We start from the raw sequence: 20667 nt of genomic DNA, 5'->3' as shown, positions 1-20667 counted from the left end.
TCTGATTTTTGTGATTTCAGTTTTGAAGTGTTTAATTTACTCATTTCCATGTCTAGCTAAATTCGTGTATTGACTCCTTGATGAAAAATGCAATGAAGCTTTGAGGTTGTGCTTGTTTTGTGAAATCTGCCATGTTTTTGTTCTGAATTCGTGGAATGCATGTGGTGAATCTGTCAATGCTTAATTACAGAGTAATTGCATGTGTTTTGTTTAAGATACGTTCATGGCTTAATGTATGTAGCTTGGCTGTCACGAATTTAAGGATGTGTGCATTGCTTAATTGCATAATGAAGCTAGATTGTAATTTTCGCTTAGTGAATTATTATCTAGTGGATTGAGACAAGGCAGGGTTGGTGTTAATTTGGTGGCCTATGATAAGTGAAATTGCGTTTGAATCAGGGATGTCAATACGGTTTTAGTCACTGTAGCATTTAAATTAATCTATTGATTAGCATTCGAATCTGTCTGCCAACCCCCCCCCCTGTGTTTTATTGTTGTGTTCATCTGGAAAATTGGCTTTGAATGAAATATTGGTCGTTGGGAGACGACTTGGTTCACTTTCATGTACTGCATTTAATATGTTTTAATTTGGTGGGGTACGCCTCTATCAAATTTGGCGCCGTTGCGGGGACCAATCGTTTCGTTCAAAGTAAAATTTCAGTGTGTTTGTGTTCTGTGTTTTGGTGTGTGTGTAGTTCAAGTGTGGTTGAGTTGGTATATGTTCATTGTGATGTTAATGTTGTGTTAAGTTCAGTGTCTGTTTCCATTCCTGTGTGTTTCTGTTTAGTGTAGTGAATAGTGTCGCGCGCGCATGAATAGTGTCATTTGTAGTAGTGAATAGTGTTTGAATAGTGTCCGAATCTGGCATTTAACTTCTGGATTTTTGTTTTGGTAGCTACGGAGCTTGTTTTAACTTGAAATTTTTTTTCCCCCACTTCTAAGACGTTGAACTTGATAGGAAAAATAGCTAGAGCAATTGGTAATGGTCTGAGTTAAGAGATTCAAAAAAAATTTGGACTGATTTTTAGTGAAACTTCAGAGGACCATAACTTTTGCTCTGGTTATCAGAATCACTATTATTTTATATGGATTTGGGGTAGAATTTGATTTCCTACCTTGTCATAACCGCTTTGCCGGTTTGCAAACTCAGATTCTCCAGAAAATGCCATTTTCTACATTTCAGCAATGTTTTTTGTGATTTTTCTTCATTTTTCTTACTTTTGAAAAATTGTTAAAAATACTTGTGCTTTGAGTTTTGATCTGATTTTTTTTGTGCTTCTGTTTGACCACTCAAAGGAATATCCTACCAATTTTCAAGTCATTTGAAGGTCGTTTGAGTATACTTGTAGTTATACCCTTTGTTATGCCAATATCACTACAATTAGTGCTTTTTGGTGCATGACTAGGGGAAACCCAAGTGAATTACAACCATTTGACCCTGAAATTGATAGGACATTCCACAGAGGAAGTAGGCATCTTAGGAATCCATCTTTGCATGCTGAATATTCAGTGACTTTTCCTGATTCTTCTGATTCTCATCACATTCCTGACACTCCTCATTCCTTGCATTCTGAGCATACTGTTTATTCTGAGCATTTTCATACTGATAACATGGCTCAACCTCCTCCACCTCACTCATGAGAGAACCATGAGTGAGCTCACTGCACCAGAGTTCACTTATGATAGTTTATGCATACAATACCCTGAGGAGGAGGTTCCATATGTGCTGAAAACTGGTTTAATACACTTGTTGCCAAAGTTTCATGGTCTTGCAGGTGAGGACCCGTGCAAACACTTGAAGCAGTTTCATGTCGTCTGTTCCACCATGAAGCCTGCAGATGTACAAGAGGACCATGTATACTTGAAGGCTTTCCCTCATTCTTTGGAGGGTAATGCGAAAGACTGGCTGTACTACCTAGCACCCAGGTCCATCACAAGCTGGGATGACCTGAAGAGATTGTTCCTTGCCAAGTTCTTTCCTGCTTCAAGGACAACAGCCATACGGAAGGAGATTTCTGGCATCAAGCAGCAATCTGGGGAGACCCTTTATGAGTACTGGGAGAGGTTCAAGAATCTCTGTTCAAGCTGTCCACACCATCAGATTTCTGAACATCTCCTTCTGCAGTATTTTTATGAAGGCTTGCACCACATGGATCGAAATATGATTGATGCCGCAAGTGGTGGTGCCCTTGGTAACATAACCCCAGCTGCAGCCAGGCAACTGATAGAGAACATGGCTTCAAATTCTCAACAATTTGGCACAAGGAGTGATGCCATAGTTGTTAGAGGTGTTCATGATGTAGGGCAGCCGAGTACACAAAGAAGTTGGAAAGTAAGATTGATGCTCTTACCTCACTGGTCAATCAACTTGCTTCCAATCAGAGAGCTCCAGCTGCAAGAGTTTGTGGCCTTTGTACATCTGTTGATCACTTTACAGACTCTTGCCCAGCGTTGCAACAACAGGCTGCTGCTGCTTCTTCTTCTACACCAGTGGATACCCCTCAGGCCTATGCAGCAAATATTTTCAACAATAGGCCCCAACATCAACAACAGAACCATGATTTGTCAACAAACAGATATAATCCAGGATGGAGGAATCACCCTAATTTGAGATGGGGAAACCAGGGTAACCAGCAGCCCCAACAATTTCAAAATGTGCAACCACCTCCACAACAAAGAGTTGCACCTGCACCACAAGCTGCTCCTGTTCCACCTGTACCCACACCAGCTCCTGCTGTAGCACCTGCACCTTCTTCTTCTACTTCATTGGAGGAGTTAGTCAGGATGATGACCCTTCAAAATATGCAATTTCAGCAGGAGACTAGGGCCTCAATCCAGAGTTTGACAAATCAAATGGGGCAGATGGCCACTCAGCTAAACCAGGCACAGGCTCAGAATTCTGACAAGCTTCCATCACAGACGGTGGAAAATCCGAGGAATGTGAGTGCCATTACATTTGAGATCTGGGAAGAACATTGAAGTTCCCACTCCTGAGCCTACACCTCCAAAGGAAGCCGACCCTGCCACACTTCAGAGAAAGCGTGATGCTCATGCAGCTGGTCCTTCCACATCTGGTGCGACTTCTACACCTTCCACCTCTACTGCTGCACCTTCCATACCTCTTCCTTTCCCTCAAGAGCCATTCCAAGCAAAAAGATGGAAGAGGTTGACAGGGAGATCTGGAAACTTTAGGAAGGTGGAGGTGAACATACCTGTTGGATGCCATAAACAAATTCCCAGATATGCAAAGTTCTTGAAGGAGCTATGCACGCACAAAAGGAGGCTAAAAGGAAACGAAAAGATCAGCATGGGCAGAAACGTGTCAGCATTGATAGGTAAATCTGTTCCTCAGATTCCTGAGAAGTGCCAAGGACCCAGGTACATTTTGTGTACCTTGCATCATAGGTAACAATAAATTTGAAAATGCAATGCTTGATCTTGGTGCTTCAATAAATGTAATGCCTCTATCTATTTTTAAATCTCTTTCTCTTGGACCCCTGCAACCTACGGGTGTGGTGATTCAGTTGGCAAATATAAGTGTTGCCCACCCCGCAGGTTTGGTTGATGATGTTTTGGTTCGTGTTGGTGATTGATTTTCCTGCTGATTTTTACATTCTTGATATGGAAGAGGGATTTTCACATGGTTCTGCACCAATCATTTTAGGCAGACCATTTTTGAAAACTGCACGAACCAAAATTGATGTCCATGCAGGTACTTTGTCCATGGAGTTTGATGATATTGTTGTGCGATTCAACATTATGGATGCCATGAAACATCCTTCTGAGGATCATTCTGTTTTTCACGTGGATATTATTGATGATGCTGTTGATGGATTGATCTCTGATTTCCACTCTTTGCATGCATTTAAACATTCATTTGTGTCTGAGTTGTCTGAATTTGCATGCATTGATGATTCTGATTCTGATTCTAATTCTGATCTAATGATGCTGAATATGATGTGGATAATGTTGAATCTACTGAGTTTCACTCTCTGGATGTTGTACCTATTGACTTTGATGTTATCAATCAGGTTGCACTAACCATGTTGCAGGAAGTACATACGCATCTGATTGTTATGCTCAGGTACAGGTTGTGGAACCCATTTCTCCCCCCCTCTGGTTCCTGATATTCAGCCAGCATCCAGTACTCCAGAGTTGAAACCACTGCCAGACAACCTCAAGTATGTCTACTTAGAGGAGGAGGACAAACTGCCTGTCATCATTTCCACCTCCCTCACTGCTGAACAAGAGCAGAGGTTGTTGCAAGTTCTTAAGAAGCATAAGAAGGCAATTGGATGGACATTGGCTGACATCCCTGTATTAGCCCATCAACATGCATGCACAGGATATTGTTGGAAGATGGAGCAAAGCCAGTGAGACAGCCACAGAGGTGACTCAACCCTGTCATCTCGGATGTTGTAAAGAAGGAGGTGACCAAGCTTCTACAAGCTGGGATCATCTACCCCATTTCTGACAGTCAGTGGGTTAGCCCCATCCATGTTGTTCCAAAGAAGACTGGCCTCACTGTAGTCAAGAACGAAAAAGAGGAGCTAATTCCAACAAGAGTGCAAAACAGTTGGAGGGTTTGCATTGACTACAGAAGGCTAAATCAAGAAACCAGAAAAGACCACTTCCCCCTGCCTTTTATTGATCAGATGCTTGAGCGCTTGGCAGGTAAGTCCCACTATTGCTTTCTTGATGGGTTTTCTGGTTATTTTCAAATTCACATTGCACCTGAGGACCAAGAGAAAACCACATTCACCTGCCCCTTTGGCACTTTTGCCTATAGGAGGATGCCGTTTGGCCTATGCAATGCCCCTGGCACATTCCAGCGGTGCATGCTTAGCATTTTTAGTGATTTTCTTGAAAAATGCATAGAGGTGTTTATGGACGACTTTACTGTATATGGGTCCTCATTTGATGCATGTTTGGATAGTTTGGACAGAGTTTTAAACAGGTGCATCCAATCTAACCTTGTTCTCAATTTTTGAGAAATGTCATTTCATGGTAGAACAAGGCATAGTATTGGGGCACTATAATTTCAAAAAAGGCATTGAAGTTGACCCCTGCCAAGATCTCAATTATTTCACAATTGCCTTACCCCTCTTCTTGTGCGAGAGGTTCGTTTTCTTTTCTTGGCCATGCAGGTTTTACAGGCGCTTCATTCAAGACTTCAGTAAGAAGCCCTCCACTGTCTAACCTACTGCAAAAAAGATGTTGACTTCATCTTTGATGAAGGATGCAAAGAGGCTTTTGATTGCCTCAAGAAGGCCTTGACCACAACTCCAATCATTCAGGCGCCCGACTGGACAGCCCCATTTGAGCTTATGTGTGATGCATCCAACTATGCATTAGGGGCTGTTCTAGCTCAAAGGATTGATAAGCAGCCGAGGGTAATCTACTACGCCTCCAGGACATTAGATGCTGCCCAAGCAAACTACACCACAACAGAAAAAGAGCTCCTTGCGGTAGTTTTTGCACTTGAAAAGTTTCGATCTTATCTGCTTGGTTCTCCTGTTGTTGTGTTTACTGACCATGCAGCTCTTAAGTACCTGTTGAAGAAGGCAGAATCAAAACCTCGGCTGATAAGATGGATGCTCTGGCTCCAAGAATTTGATTTGGAGATCCGTGATAGGAGCGGAGCACAAAACCTGGTTGCAGACCACCTAAGCAGGATTGAGAGGTCTACTGATGATGCTTCACCGATCCGGGATGACTTTCCCGATGAAAGTTTGTTGACACTCTCTACTTCTTCCTCACCTTGGTTTGCTAACATTGTTAATTATCTTGCTGCTTCTGTTTTTCCTCCCCTAGCATCCAGAGCTCAATGTGATAAACTCAAGAGCGATGCTAGGTATTACATTTGGGATGACCCCTATCTGTGGAAAATGTGCAGTGATCAGGTTACCAGGAGATGCATTCCGGACCATGAGATTGACTCGGTCCTCAAATTTTGTCATTCATCTGCACCTGGTGGTCACCTTGGCACACAAAGGACAGCTCGTAAGGTGCTAGATTGTGGATTTTATTGGCCCACCATCTTCAAAGATGCGTGGAGGATTTGTAGCACATGTGAGGAATGCCAACGAGCAGGAGGAGCCATTTCTTGGAGACAACAGATGCCTCAACAACCCATGCTATTTTGTGAGGTGTTTGACGTCTGGGGTATAGATTTCATGGGCCCTTTCCCTGTCTCTTTTGGTTTCACTTACATCTTGCTTGCTGTTGATTATGTTTCAAAATGGGTGGAAGCCAAAGCCACTAGAACTAATGATGCTCGAGTTGTTGTGGACTTTGTTAGGTCTCACATATTTTGCAGGTTTGGAGTTCCTCGAGCTATTGTTAGTGACCAAGGCACCCATTTTTGCAACAGATCCTTGGGGGTTTTGCTTCAAAAGTACGGGGTTGTGCACAAACTTTCTACACCATATCACCCCCAAACTAATGGGCAAGCCGAGATCTCAAACAGAGAAATCAAGAGGATCTTGGAGAAGATTGTGCAGCCCAACAGGAAGGATTGGAGCAATAGACTTGAGGACGCTCTATGGGCTCACAGGACTGCTTACAAGGCACCTATAGGGATGTCTCCTTATCGGGTTGTCTTTGGTAAGCCATGCCACCTTCCAGTGGAGATAGAGCATCGAGCCTACTGGGCTGTCAAGTCATGCAACTTCTCTCTTGATCAAGCTGGGGAGGAAAGGAAGCTGCAGTTGAACGAGTTGGATGAGATCCGTTTGGAGGCATATCAGAACTCTATGTTCTACAAGGAGAAGACCAAGAGATTCCATGATAGCTCCATTGCTAGAAAGGAGTTTGTTGTTGGTCAGCAAGTTTTACTGTATAACTCCAGACTTGGACTCATGGGGGGTAAGTTGAGATCAAAGTGGATTGGTCCTTTTGTTGTCACTAATGTTTATCCTTATGGTGCAGTTGAAATCAAAAGCCAGTCCACAGATAAGAGCTTCAAAGTGAATGGGCATCGTCTTAAGCCATTCCTCAGCAATCCTGCCTTGGTGGATACTGTTGTGGAGGAAACTTCCCTGCTTGACCCCACTGCTGTTTCACCATGATTCAGGGAGTTTTCTTTCCCCTTCTTCTTTACTTTTATTGCACTTGTCCAGGTCTGTCTGTCTGTTGTTGTTTCCGTTTGTTTGTTTCATTTTTGTTAATTTGTGTTAGTTAGTGTGATGTTTTTGCTTTCTGTTTGGAACACTCACTTCACTTTTGGAGGATGAGTTGTTGGTTATTCTGTGAACTGTTATCCTTGCTTTGTCTTTGCATGTCAACTTGCTTTTGGAATTAGTTTACCCTGTGTAAGAATTTGAGCCACTCTCTGTTCTTTGATTGTGTGATATATGCCTCTTGAATGCTTGCACAGTGGCCTTGGCTTGACTCTTTCTGAATGCCTTTCTGATTCACATGCATGTTGGGATATGATTTAGGCAATTTTGTTCTGTGAGCCTACAACCAGATGAGCCTACCTTGAACTGTTTCCGTTGATACCCCTTTTTGAGCCTGCATACCCTTTCATTGTTTTACAGCTCATTACAAGCCCTTAGCCTGAAAAACCATGATTATTCCTACCTTAGGAAATTTTGGAGCTTTGGAATTGTTTTGGGAATGGGTGCTCAATTAAGTGTGGTCGCGCACAACAAGTGTGGTTGTGCGCGCACTTGTTGTTGGTTCTTGGAATTGCTCATTTGTACACCAAAGTGGGATTTCAAAATTTATTGTTTCTCTGCATGTTCTCTGTATAGGAAAAAAAAAGAGAAAAAGAAAAAAAAAAGAATAAAGAAAAGAAATAAAAAGGAGTTTGGATTTGAGCATTGTGTGAGAATCGAAGTTGGAAGTGTTGGTGTTTGGGATTACTTTCATGATTGATTGAGACTTATTCCCCACTGCTCCTCTATTTCCTTGGTTGCTTAGCTACTTATCCATATGTTCCACACCTTGTCCTCAGCCCCATTACAACCTTGAAAAGTCCTTCTGATCTTGACCTGCATGTGTTTCTGGTTTGGTTGTTCGTTCTAGAGGCTTGCCAAGTCTGTTTGATGTTTGTTTTTCAAGGGTGCTTTGAGAGTAAACAGTAGCCTAGAGATTTGAGTGATACAGTGCATATTTCGTGAGGTTATGTTGCTTTCAATTCTCTCCTTAAGCTGAACTGAGTACTTGACATGTTTTGAACTGCTTGGATGATGTTCACAGATACCTTGCAGCTTTGAATCCTTCTGTGTTAGATGTGTTTCCATTTGTCTGTGTCGAGTCCGTTTGTCATGTGTCTGTTTGTCTTGTGTCTTTTTGTCTCTCTTGTTATGTTTGTGATGTCCTTGCTTTGCTTTACTCTTTAATTTTGCCCAGGAGTGCAAAAGGGTAAGTGTGGTCGATTTTGATGAGTCATTATTTTCTTCTATTCCACTAGCCTTTGTGCACCCATTAGACAGTTGATTAGTGCTTAATTGTTCATCATTAGAGTGTTTTTCATCTGTTGGGCTTTATTGGGCCACTGTTCCGAATTTGGACTAATTTCACATTATTTGGCCTAATTTTTGTTTTTAATTATTTTTAGGTATTTGGGTGAAGCAATTTTGGAGCTTGGACATTAATATTTAGTTGAAGAAACTTTCCACATCATTGCCACATCATTGCCATGTCATTTCCACGTCAGCACAGTCAATGGGTCAACATTTGAGGCCCAGAGTGGCATTTTTGTAATTCTGCGGCTCATAATGGCAGTTTTGTAATTCTGAGTGGCATGGATGATATCACCACGAATTAGGTCTGCATGAGGAGGAGGCAGCCACTCCATCATCTTCAACCTCTCTTCAAAACCTCCATTTTCGTTCTCCAAGCTTCCATGGACGTCCCCCTTGCGGTTTTTCACGTTTTTGGCTCATTTTTACCGTTTTTATGCATATTTGACAGCACCCATTAAGGGTTTTACGTTTGGAATTCATTTTCTTGCTTGGGCAGTTCGTTTTGTGGGTTTTATTGACTTGGAACAATACCCATTCATGGGGTTTTCGCATTTATATATGATATCACCGTTTTGCATTCCATTTAAGCTTTGAAATCACAATTTTTGCTCTTAAATTGCATTTTCAGATTTGATAAGTTAGGGTTCTTGGTTCTGATTTTTGTGATTTGAGTTTTGAAGTGCTTAATTACTCATTTCCATGTCTAGCTAAATTCATGTATTGACTCCTTGATGAAAAATGCAATGAAGCTTTGAGGTTGTGCTTGTTTTGTGAAATCTGCCATGTTTTGTTCTGAATTCGTGGAATGCATGTGGTGAATCTGTCAATGCTTAATTTACAGAGTAATTGCATGTGTTTTGTTTAAGATACGTTCATGCTTAATGTATGTAGCTTGGCTGTCACGAATTTAAGGATGTGTGCATTGCTTAATTGCATAATGAAGCTAGATTATAATTTTCGCTTAGTGAATTATTATCTAGTGGATTGAGACAAGGCAGGGTTGGTGTTAATTTGGTGGCCTATGATAAGTGAAATTGCGTTTGAATCAGGGATGTCAATACGATTTTAGTCTCTGTAGCATTTAAATTAATCTACTGATTAGAATTCCGAATCTGTCTGCCAACCTCCCCCCCTGTGTTTTATTGTTGTGTTCATCTGGAAAATTCGCTTTGAATGAATATATTGGTCGTTGGGAGACGACTTGGTTCACTTTCATGTACTGCATTTAATATGTTTTACATTTGGTGGGGTACGACCTCTATCAGTAGCCAGTAGGCGGGTTGTAGAAGTTTTGGAAAGATTGCCGCCTAGGGCTCCTGGGAAGTGGATTATGTGTTGCTACTTGACGGATGATCCGGGGCGGGATGTTTGTGGTATGTTTTCTGGTAGCTGTATGGGTTCGCGTGTTGGAATAATCTGAATGTGTTGCGTTTTTGCAGGTGTGATGGCTCATTACGCAAAGAAAGTGGGGGCTTCAGAAGATTTATTTGCTAAAATCAGGGATCAGCTAGCGGCTTCTTCGAAGGGGGAGGGTTCTTCGAAAGCGCCTGCTTTGGCTGGTCCTGTGGTGGAGACAGTTCGTCCTGCTGCGAAAAGGCCGGCTGTCTCAAAGCTGAAGGGGGTTGGTAAGGATAGGAAAAGGTTGAGAGCTCTCGCCAAGACGGGGGGTGTTGCGCCTGGTGGAACTAACAACCCGGACTTAGGCGATTTTGAGAAGGCGAAGGTGCAGATGAGGAAGGGAGTGGAGATCAAGTTGACGGATCCGGAGGTTGCACTTGTTGAGGCCGCCGATCCTGGGCTGATGATGAGGACATGTAATGAGTATACGTCCCGTGGACTTGTGCTGGGGCGCCGGTTGTCAGCCATGATGCAGGAAGAGATCGCTGCAGGTGACAAGAAGAAACTGGCCGACGAGCTGGCTACGTTGAAAGTGCAGGTGGAGCTTGATTAGCGTACATGGGATGAGGAGAAGAAGAAGTTGGAGGCTGAGGTGAAGAAGTTGAAGGTGTGCGTGTTGGCCGCGGAGAAAAAATTGAAGTTAAAGCAAGTGGAGGTGGATGAGTTGCAGGCGAGGAGGAAAGCAAAGTCTGAGGAGGCAGCCGACGAAATTAGCGGCTTACAGTAGGCCGTGTATACGGAACATGTAAAGGGGTTTGAGAAGGCGTTGAGGCAGGCTGATTTTTTGTATAAAGAGGTCTCTGTCACCGACTGTCGTTTCAACGTAAATTTGGACATCTATGATAACAAGATGTTGGACGTGGCGGAGATTAGCAAATTGAAGGCGCTGGCCGAGGGCGAGGAGGTTGCACGGGATGAGGAGGGCACTTTGATGACGACTCCAATAAACGTTGGTGATGACCGTGCTTCCAACGAGGAAGGTGTGGGTGAAGAGGCCGAAGCCGAGGCTGCTGATGGAGATAATGACGCAGGGAGGAGTAGGTTGCTTAGCGTAGTTTCTTGGGGGCGAGGGCGCCGAAATCTTTGTATTTTTCGTAATGTGGCTATGGGCCTTTGTTTGTTGAGAGCTTAATTTTGATTTGCTTGTTTGGGTACCTCTCTTTTGTTGTGCTAATCCGAGAGGGCCGCTATGTATTGACTTGTATGGTGGGAACGTTATTTGGAAATGAATGCCAAGCTTGTTTGTTCATATTCGATTTCATGTGGTATATCGTTATACTTCTTGCTCAGTTGAGGTTTATATATTTGCGTATACGTGCGGTTGGTTTAATGGTGACGTGATTTGTTTCTGTTATATAATGCGCTTGGGTTAATATATCATGTTTAGTGAATCGGTTTCTTGATAGTGTATTATCGCTCGGCGTTTTGGAAGAGTGGTTGAGGATACTCGTTTTAGCTTTCGACTAGCGGCACTTAGGGTAGTGGCTAGGAATTTGAATAGATTTCGACCAGCGACACTTGGGTTAGTGACCGGGAATGTTAGTTCTTAATATCGACCAGCGACACTTAGAGTAGTGGCTGGGGGTGTTAGTTTGAGTTTTGACCAGCGGCACTTAGAATAGTGGCTAGGAATGTTAGTTCTTAATATCGACCAGCGGCACTTAGAGCAGTGGCTGGGAGTGTGAGTTCTTAATATCGACCAGCGGCACTTAGAGCAGTGGCTGGGAGTGTTAGTTCGTAATATCGACCAGCGGCACTTAGAGCAGTGGCTGGGAGTGTTAGCTTTAATATCGACCAGCGGCACTTAAAGTAGTGGCTGGGAGTTGCGATAGGACAAATCTTGAGTAATGGATTCCTTGTAATATATTGGTGGGTGGATGCCACGTTAAAACCTTCCTGGCCAAAACCCTACTTAGGGAAAAATGCCAGGGGAGGAAAGAGTACATCTGATTACAAGTACTGTTCAGCTAAAATAAAACTTTAAATGTGAAATGTTCCAAGTGCTGGGTAGTGGTTCCCCAGAAAGTTTCTCCAGACGATATGCTCCTTTGCCGACGTCCTTTAGTATACGGAATGAGCCCTCCCAATTTGGTGAGAATTTGCCTTCGTGTTTCCATGCTTTACTAGTCATCCTCCAGACTAAGTCGCCCTTGTGGAGAGAGCGCGGCTTGAGTTTGGAGTTGTATCTTCTAGCGGCTCTTAATTTGGTCGCAAGGTCTTGGATGCGTGCCTTTTCTCGTGCTTCGTACAGAAGGTCGAGATGGGTATTCATACAGTCGTCATTGGATTGTGTGTTGTGGTGTTACTGGCGTAAGGATGGTTGTCCGATTTCTACGGGAATCACAGCATCGGTGCCGTAGACAAGGGTGTATGGTGCCTCGTGGGTGGAGGATTGGGGCGTGCATCTATATGCCCAGAGTACTTCGAGGAGCTCGTCTGGCCATTTCCCCTTTGCCCCGTCAAGCCGCTTCTTGAGTTGGCCGAGGAGGACTTTGTTTGCAGCTTCTGCTTGACCGTTTGTTTGGGGGTGCTCGACGGAACTGGTGATGTGTGTGATTTTCAAGTTGCGGTAGAATTCGCTAAGGCCCTTGTCTATGAACTGGCGGTCGTTGTCAGTTATGATGGTGTGAGGTATACCGTAACGACATGTGATGTTCTTCCAGACGAAACGCTGCACTTGGTTGGCAGTTATGGTGGCAAGGGGTTCTGCCTCGATCCACTTGGAAAAGTAATCGACTGCGACAAGTAGGAATTTCACTTGGCCTTTACCTGGTGCGAAAGGGCCGACTATGTCCATTCCCCATTTGGAGAATGGCCACGGTGAGGACACGTGGTGGAGTTCTTCCTGGGGTACATGCGTTACGGGACCGTGCTTTTGACATTGAATGCACTTTCTAACATACGTGGTGCAATCTCCCTCCATTGTCGGCCAGTAGTAGCCGGCTCGCAATATCCTGGCGGCCATGGTCTTGGGGCCCGAGTGATAGCCACAAGTTCCTTGGTGTATTTCTTGCATGACACATTCGGCTTGCTCGCGTGTGACGCACTTGAGCAAGGGTCTGCTGAAGCCTCTTTTGAATAGTTCACCCTCGACTAAAGTATAGTGCACCGCTTTCCGGGCCCAACCTTTGTCTTCATTTGCCGGGGTGGTTCCTTCTTCTAGGTACTTGACAAAAGGTTCCATCCAGGTGCCGGCTGTGGTAATGTTGAGGCATTGATTAGTTTGTTCGATGGAGGGTATGCTCAGGGTGTGCTGCAAAAGTGACTTGTATCGCCCCTTCTTCTTAGTGCTAGCGAGCTTGGAGAGGATATCGGCTCTGGTGTTGTTACTTCTAGGGACATGTTCGATCTTGAAAGCCTCGAAGTGTTCGATTAAGGCGGTTACCGTGTGGTAGTATTACGAGAGCAAGGTGTCCTTGACTTGATAGTCGTCGTTGAGGTGCCCCATTGTGAGCTTGGAGTCTGTTTTGCAAAGTAGCTTCTTGGCACCGACGTCGCGTGCTAGATTGAGGCCGGCTATTATGGCTTCGTATTCTGCTTGATTGTTGGAAGTTTTGAAATTGAAGCGGAGGGATTGCTCGACGAGGATGTCGCCGGGGCCTTCCAGTACTATTCCTGCGCCGGCACCTTGGGGGTTTGAGGAGCCATCTACATGCATCGTCCACCAAGTGTCTTGGGTGGATGGGTGGTTCTGAAGGTCATTGGTGAAGTCTGCTAAGCATTGTGCTTTGATGGGTCCGTGTGGCTCGTACCGGATGTTGAATTCGGACAATTTGATGGCCCAAGAAGATAGCCATCCTGCCAAATCTGGTTTTTGAAGGATTTTTTGTACAGGGTGGTCCGTTCTGACGATGATTGTGTGGGACTGAAAGTATGGGCGTAATCGTCGTGTTGCGGTTATCAGCGCAAAGGCTACTTTTTCAATCATCTGGTATCACGTTTCCGTGTCTTGGAGGATTCGGCTGGTGAAATATATGGGTTGTTGGGTGTTGTCTTTCTCTTGGACGAGGGCGGAGCTGAGTGCGCTTGCAGATGCCGCTATGTACATGACGAGGGGAAGGTTGAGGTCTGGTTTGGTGAGAATTGGGGGGGTGGTTAGCAGCTGTTTCAAAGTGTTGAAGTTTTGTTCGCAGGTCTCGTACCAAACGAACTTGGCTGATTTCCTTAGTAACTTGATCATTGGTTTGGTTTTGTCGGCCAACTTGGGGAGAAAACGTGAGATGGCGGTTCACCTGCCCACTAAGCATTGCACTTCCTTGACGTTTGTGGGACTTCTCATGTCGATTATTGCTTGGCATTTTTTGGGGTTTGCTTCGATTCCGTGTTGCGTGAGCATGAAGTCGAGGAACTTGCCACCGTCGACCCCGAAGGTACATTTCTCGGGGTTGAGTCTGATGTTATACGTTCGTAGGGCCTTGAAGACTTCGGCCAAATCTGCTGAGTGCTGCTTGGGGTTGGGGGATTTTACGATAATATCATCTACGTAAACCTTCACTGTTCTGCCGAGGAGTGGGTGAAAGACTCTATCCATGAGGCGATGGTACGTCGCGCCGGCGTTCTTGAGGCCAAAGGGCATGACCTTATAGAAAAGGTTGGCCGCCTCTGTGATGAAAGCGGTTTTAAGCTTGTCCTCATCGGCCATGGGTATCTGATTATAGCCAGAATAGGCATCAAGGAAACTAAGTACCGCGTGTCCCGCAGCCCCATCGACTAGTGTGTCGATGCTAGGAAGTGGGTAGGCATCTCTCGGGCATGCTTTGTTTAGGTCCGTGTAGTCGACGCACATGCGCCACTTGCCACTGGGTTTCTTTACTAGCACTACGTTTGCTAGCCAAGTTGTGTACTAGGCTTCACCGACGAATCCTGCCTGCTTGAGTTTATTGGCTTCTTCGATTGCTGCTTGTCTTCTGCTTTCTCTGAGTTTCCTCTTCTTCTGTGAAACAGGTTTGGCGTGGGGGAAGACGGGCAACTTGTGGGAGGCTATCTTGGGGTGTACACCAGGGAGATCTGCGGCGGACCAAGCGAAAAGATCGGCGTTCTGTTTAAGGATGAGTTCAATGTGGTGCTCTTCTCCTTTAGGGAAGGTGGTGCCAATTTGGAGGAATCGATTTTGCTGTTCGAGGGGGAAGTGTCTTATGTCCCCAACGGGCTCGACCCTGGCTTCGGAGTTTATTCTGGGGTCGAGGTCGTCGCCTGCCAGGGCTGCTTTGGCCGGGGATTACTCGATATTGTGGGTTGTCAAGGGTGGGTGGGGAAGTTTTAGGCTTGCTATATAGCATTCCCTGGCGGCGCGCTGGTCGTTGTGTACCGTGATTATGTCGCCCTGCGAGGATGGGAATTTCATGGCGAGGTGTGGGGTGGATACGATGGCTCCCAAGGCATTGATGGATGGTTTTCCCAGAAGTATGTTGTAGGATGTGTGTGCCTCCACAACTAGGTAGCGGATGGGTATGGTTTTTGTTTGCCTGTCTTCTCCAAAGGTTGTGTGGAGGTCGATATACCCTTTGGTTGGGACCCTTTCGCCTGAGAACCCGTATATCGGTTCATTATGGGGAGTGAGGTCAGCTAGGGGTATCTGCAGTTTGTTGAAAGTTTTCCAATATAAGATATCCACGGAGCTTCCTTGGTCGATGAGCACTTTCTTGACTGCGAAGTTTTCTACTTCTATGGTTGTGACCATGGGGTCGTCTTGGTTGGGGTCGGTGCCTTGAAAGTCTGAGTCTGAGAAGGTGATGGGTGGCATTCTTCTTATCGTTCTGCCGGACACAGCATGTACTGATTGGACTGTTCTTAGGTGCCTTTTCCTGGAGGAGGATGACCTCCCTCCTCCGGCAAATCCTCCAGATATGGTGTTGATTGTTCCGCGTAGGGGTGGTCTATTGTCGGTTCGTCTAGGTTGTGGTTGGGCTGGCGCTTTTTGTTCTGTATGTTGGGTTCTTGCGGGTTCTCTTCTTCTTAGCTCTCTACGCTCAGTTCGCCGGTCCGTTCGTCGCTCGACTCGCCTATTGTCATTTCTCTCATAACGAGGTCTGGGTGGGCCTTCCCCGGTTTCTCTTATGTAATGTTTGAGATGTCCATCCCGCACGAGTTCTTCTATCTTGTCCCATAGTGTATCGCATTCATCAGTCGTATGATCGTTGTTGCGATGGTAATGGCAGTACTTGCTCAGGTCCGCATTAGGCGGGTTTTAGTACTTCCTAGGCGGGGGGATGAGTTCTTCCTGTAGGACTTCGTCTAGTATACGAGATCTGGGTGCGTTCAAGGGAGCGTAGTTGGAGAACTTAGCGGGCCTTCGCTCCATCGGACGGTTCTGTTCACGCGGGGGGGGGGGGGGGGGCTCTTTATTAGGCCTCCTGATGTTGGTTTGTGCTGAGGGGGTCTGAGCGTTACTTTGGTATCGCCTCATGTCCTCGACTCTGATAAACATGGCCGCTCTTTTCTTAAGCTCCTGCATGCTTATGGGGGGATGCATTGCTAACTCATCAGCAAAGGGTCCTGGCCGGAGGGAGGTCATCATGTACATCAATATGAGATTGGGGGTGAGGTCCTTGATTTTCATGGCTATGGCGCCAAATCTGTCGATAAAAACTCGAAGAGGTTCTCCCTCCTCCTGCCTAAGATTGAGGAGGGCAATTGTAGTGAGGTCGTGGCGACGACTCGTGTCGAACTAGGTGGTGAAGGTGGTGGTAAGCGTGGTGAAGGAGTCAATGGTGTAGGGAGGAAAACGACTTACATAGGACGGCGTCGTCCGTGGAATATAACCCCACCTGGTTGGTGTAAATAGATACGAATTCGTCTGGGTCCGTTGTGCCGTCATACGTCACAGTGGGCGCTTTCCACTTATGGGGTAGGGGAGTTTCTGTGATCCCGTCTATGAAGGGGTGGCGGCGATTCCTCTTCGAGGCGAAGGAACTGTAGTTACCACTCGTTGTTGGCCCGGTGGGCCTGTATTTGCTTTCGTCTTCAGTTGGATGGATGTCAACTCTTGAGTGGGGAGGGGTAGTGACCCTTGAGTTTGGGGGAACATCCACCCTTGACCGAGGTTGGTAGGGCTCCTCAACTGCTTGGTCTGCTTCTATCTTCCGCCTAAGGCGAGAATTTTCCTCTCTCAATGCTTCCATTTCATCTGCGTTTCTTTTCTTGTGCTCTGCGAACTCTTGCTGCATCCTGGCTTGGGCCTCCAGAATGCGAGAGATCTCTGAGGCTGGTCCGGGGTCCCCAACTTCAGCAGTTGGGACCACGGGGGGGACGTCTGCTGTTCTGCTCCTCGTGGAGACCATATTGTCCTTTTGGGCGGTTGCTTCAGACCTGTGAAGTACTCTTCGACCCCACGGTGGGCGCCAGATGTTCTTACGGGACCAAAGGTTGTAACTCACATATCACTTGAGGGTTTCGGATGGCTGGTATCGGCTGTTCTTCTGTCGCTTTCTGGGGGCGGAGCAGGGGACCTGCAAAAGACACTCTGATGCCTAAGTCAGCACTGATGTCCCAGCCTAGGTACGCGGCACTAAACACATCGGCAACCGCATACCAAAGCCCCCCCCCCCCGGCTCAGGAAACACCCAACAAGGCTGATGACCGCCCACATCACATTACGCCATGGAAGGTCCCAACCCCTAGTATACGGCCCCCAGCAAAGCCTCGTGGCCGCTTACTCAAAGTCTTGCGGCCGTTTACTCAACCCAGGTCACACCAACCACATACGCTACACCAAACGCCCTCCCTAGAGCACGACCCTCAACAGAACTGGGGACCGCATATTCACAGAAGGAAACCTCACAAGATACGCGGCCCTCGGCGACCACCCTGGTGGCCGCCCACCCCGCGTTACGGACCGCATACCCCACATTACATATATCTTTCCACCAAATAGCCCAGATCTGCGACACAACCACTCCAGTCAACCTGAAACCCCAAAGATCCTCATGACCGAGTACCGAATACCGTAAACCCCTGAAGGATCCTTTCGTAATTTCCTCCCTAAAACACTGGATCCAAGAATAGCCAAAAAGGGGATGATTGGGCCAGAAAGCCCATTCCAGGTAGGACCCACAGGTAAAATAGTATAAATAGCACACTGTTCCATGCATTGATTACGCATTAAATTATTCTGATACTCTGACATCACCGGTGCTGACTTAGGCATCAGAGTGTCTTTTGCAGGTCCCCTGCTCCGCCCCCGGAAAGCAACCGAAGAACAGCCGATACCAACCATCCGAAATCCTCAAGTGATCTGTGAGTTACAACCTTTGGTCCCGTAAGAACAACTTTCTTTCTACTCCTCATTGAATCGATCTTGTCTTGTTATTTGCATTCGAGATGCAACTCATATTAAAGGATAAGCGGTTGAGCAACCGACGACTAACGAGTAATAGAGCATGTGCATTCTAAAATTTAATATAGCTTTCGGCGTAAAACATGCCTATCGGACATTCTAGAAATGTCAGCGAGTAGATGCCCATCCATTTGAATTTCTTATAAAAAGAAAAAAAAATCCAATTCAAATTAAGAGAAAAGGAAATCCACAGGGATAGAGACAGATGAAGCAAAGAAAAACACAAGGATATATGCGCTTAGCTCTTTCAATTAGATAACTAGTAAGCAAAGCAAGACAGAAATGGAATATTTGATTATGCGAAAAAAAAAGCATACTCTTTTACTACGTTTTATTTTTACTATATTTCAAGAAATAAAATCAAGGAACTGACATAGAATAGTACAATAAAGGACACCACATAGTTTAAGACAACTAATAGAAGATAAATATGGAATACGAATTAGGCTTTTTTAAGACAACACGCTTTTAACTTTCTTACTTTCCTTGCTTCTTTTCAGCTTTCCTTTTAATACTCATTTCCTATGTAAGAAAAGCATTGAAGCTGACTTGGGGCTCTATTCGATCGAGCTTGCCTACGTACCTTCCTAGCTTGGATCAAGTCATTCGTAGTTCGCAAAGGATTCAATCCAGCCGTGGGTTTCCCTACGGCTACCTTGTTGCGAAAGGAGGGTAAGCTGCGTGGATGTTCCCAATCCCAGCTGTGAATCCTTCGGTGTAATTCCTTAGCCCAATGGGACTTTTTACCGTTGCGAAGTAAATGCTGCTCTATATGGAGTAATTCCTCTAGGGTCATGGGCCTTTTCTTAGTTTTCCCCTTCCCACCGGGGAATAGTGAAGCTTTTATAAGGGGATTTAGTGGATCCCTTGGGGGTAAAGCTCCCGCATCCTTTGTATGATTGAAGTTTTAATAATTGGAATTTTGGTTGCTAGCGCCTGCGGCATCGCCTCCGGAGCCCCCGGCTCTTGTTCAACCGTTGTGCCCTCCTCAAAGAAGAATGCACTAAGCCACTCTTGATTAGAGTAAGTCAAAGATTGAGGCGAGTCGATGGGTGCAGGACCGAGGATTGGTTCCCATGGACCATGAGTACTTGGGAAGGACCATACATTGTTACAGAAGTCTTCCCTTATGGAGCAGTGGAGATCAAGGAAGAATCCTCAGCAAGAACTTTTAACGTTAATGGGCATCGTCTTCGGATATTCAATGAAAATCAAGATATGCTGAATAAGACGATGGATGGGATGAACTTGACTTCTCCCTCATACCTTCCACCTTGAGGAGGTAAGTACACTTCATACTTTTTCTTTGCATTTTATACATATTGAATACATCGAGGACAATGCATGGATTCTGTTGTTTTGCATCTTAGGTGAACATGCATAATTTGATATGACTGAGGCATTTCTTGTTTTTAGCTACTTGGCCAAATAAGCTAACCATGATATTGATCCATTGGTAGCCCCTTGAGCTTAAACCTCTTTTTCTTGTTTTGAGCATATTGTTAAACCTTAAAAAGAAAAAGACCATGTTTGTCCTTACCTTAGGGAGAAAGAAGGAGCTAGTGGATTATGTTGAGATTGGTTGAGGAAAAAAGTTGGGGGTGTGTATTTCCCCCACAAAGTTGTAAAAATGGCAAAAGGAAAATAATTGTTGATGACAGAGTGTTGAAATGAAAAATGATTGTTGTCTAAAAAAAAGAGCAACAAAGGATAAAAGAGAAAAAAAAAACAAAGAAAAAAAAAAGGATTGTTTCTGAAACTATGCTCCATAACTCTTTCTTCCTTACTATTTCAAAAACACACAAATCCTAAAGTTTTTCCTACCTTTGCCTTGGCCTCATTATAACCTTGAAAAGTCTTCATGATTTTGAATGCATGTTTTCTGAAAGCTGTGAATATTAGAGTCTTGCAAAGCATTGAGAGTGTTTACTTGCATGAGTATTTTGAGTGAAAACACAAGCCAAAACACTTGAGCGAATTTTGGTGAGAAAATATACATTTAACTTGAGTGTTTCTCTTTCATATTTGATTATCTTGTAAACTCAAAAGATTAACTCATGTGTGAAAAACAGAATTTTATCCATTTGTTTGTGCATGACAACATGATTTCTAGAAGATTGATTTGTTTCCATTTGTATTCATTTCTTTAATCCACTGAAAATATGGAATAAAAGACCTCAGAATAAAGTTTTGAAATTGTTCAATTTTGCCCAGGAGTGCAAAAGGATAAGTGTGGGTGTGTGATGAGTTCAAATTTTTGCCCTCATTTAATATTTAAATTTGGGGATTTAATTGAATTTTCTGTGCTTAAAGATTGATTTAATTAGGATTTGTGGTTATTGGATTTATTGAGTAAGTTTGGTAAAAATGGCGTAAAAATTAATTTTAGTTGCATAAAACATTATTGGATATTCTAACGTTTATTAATGCAGCTGGAATTTATTTTTGGTCAATTAATAG

The 20667-nt window shown here is 44.7% G+C and overlaps 1 non-coding gene across 1 annotated transcript; it reads right to left on the bottom strand.

Moving 5' to 3' along the window:
* Positions 1–1995: 1995 nt before the first annotated feature.
* On the bottom strand, positions 1996–2104 carry LOC114182812. The gene has a single exon (XR_003604247.1). It is a non-coding gene; the product is annotated as a small nucleolar RNA R71 (small nucleolar RNA).
* Positions 2105–20667: the final 18563 nt, after the last annotated feature.

Source organism: Vigna unguiculata, chromosome 4 (genome assembly GCF_004118075.2).
Source record: "Vigna unguiculata cultivar IT97K-499-35 chromosome 4, ASM411807v1, whole genome shotgun sequence".
In the NCBI taxonomy this organism is placed as follows: domain Eukaryota; kingdom Viridiplantae; phylum Streptophyta; class Magnoliopsida; order Fabales; family Fabaceae; genus Vigna; species Vigna unguiculata.
This window is presented reverse-complemented; position numbering and strand designations above follow the sequence as displayed.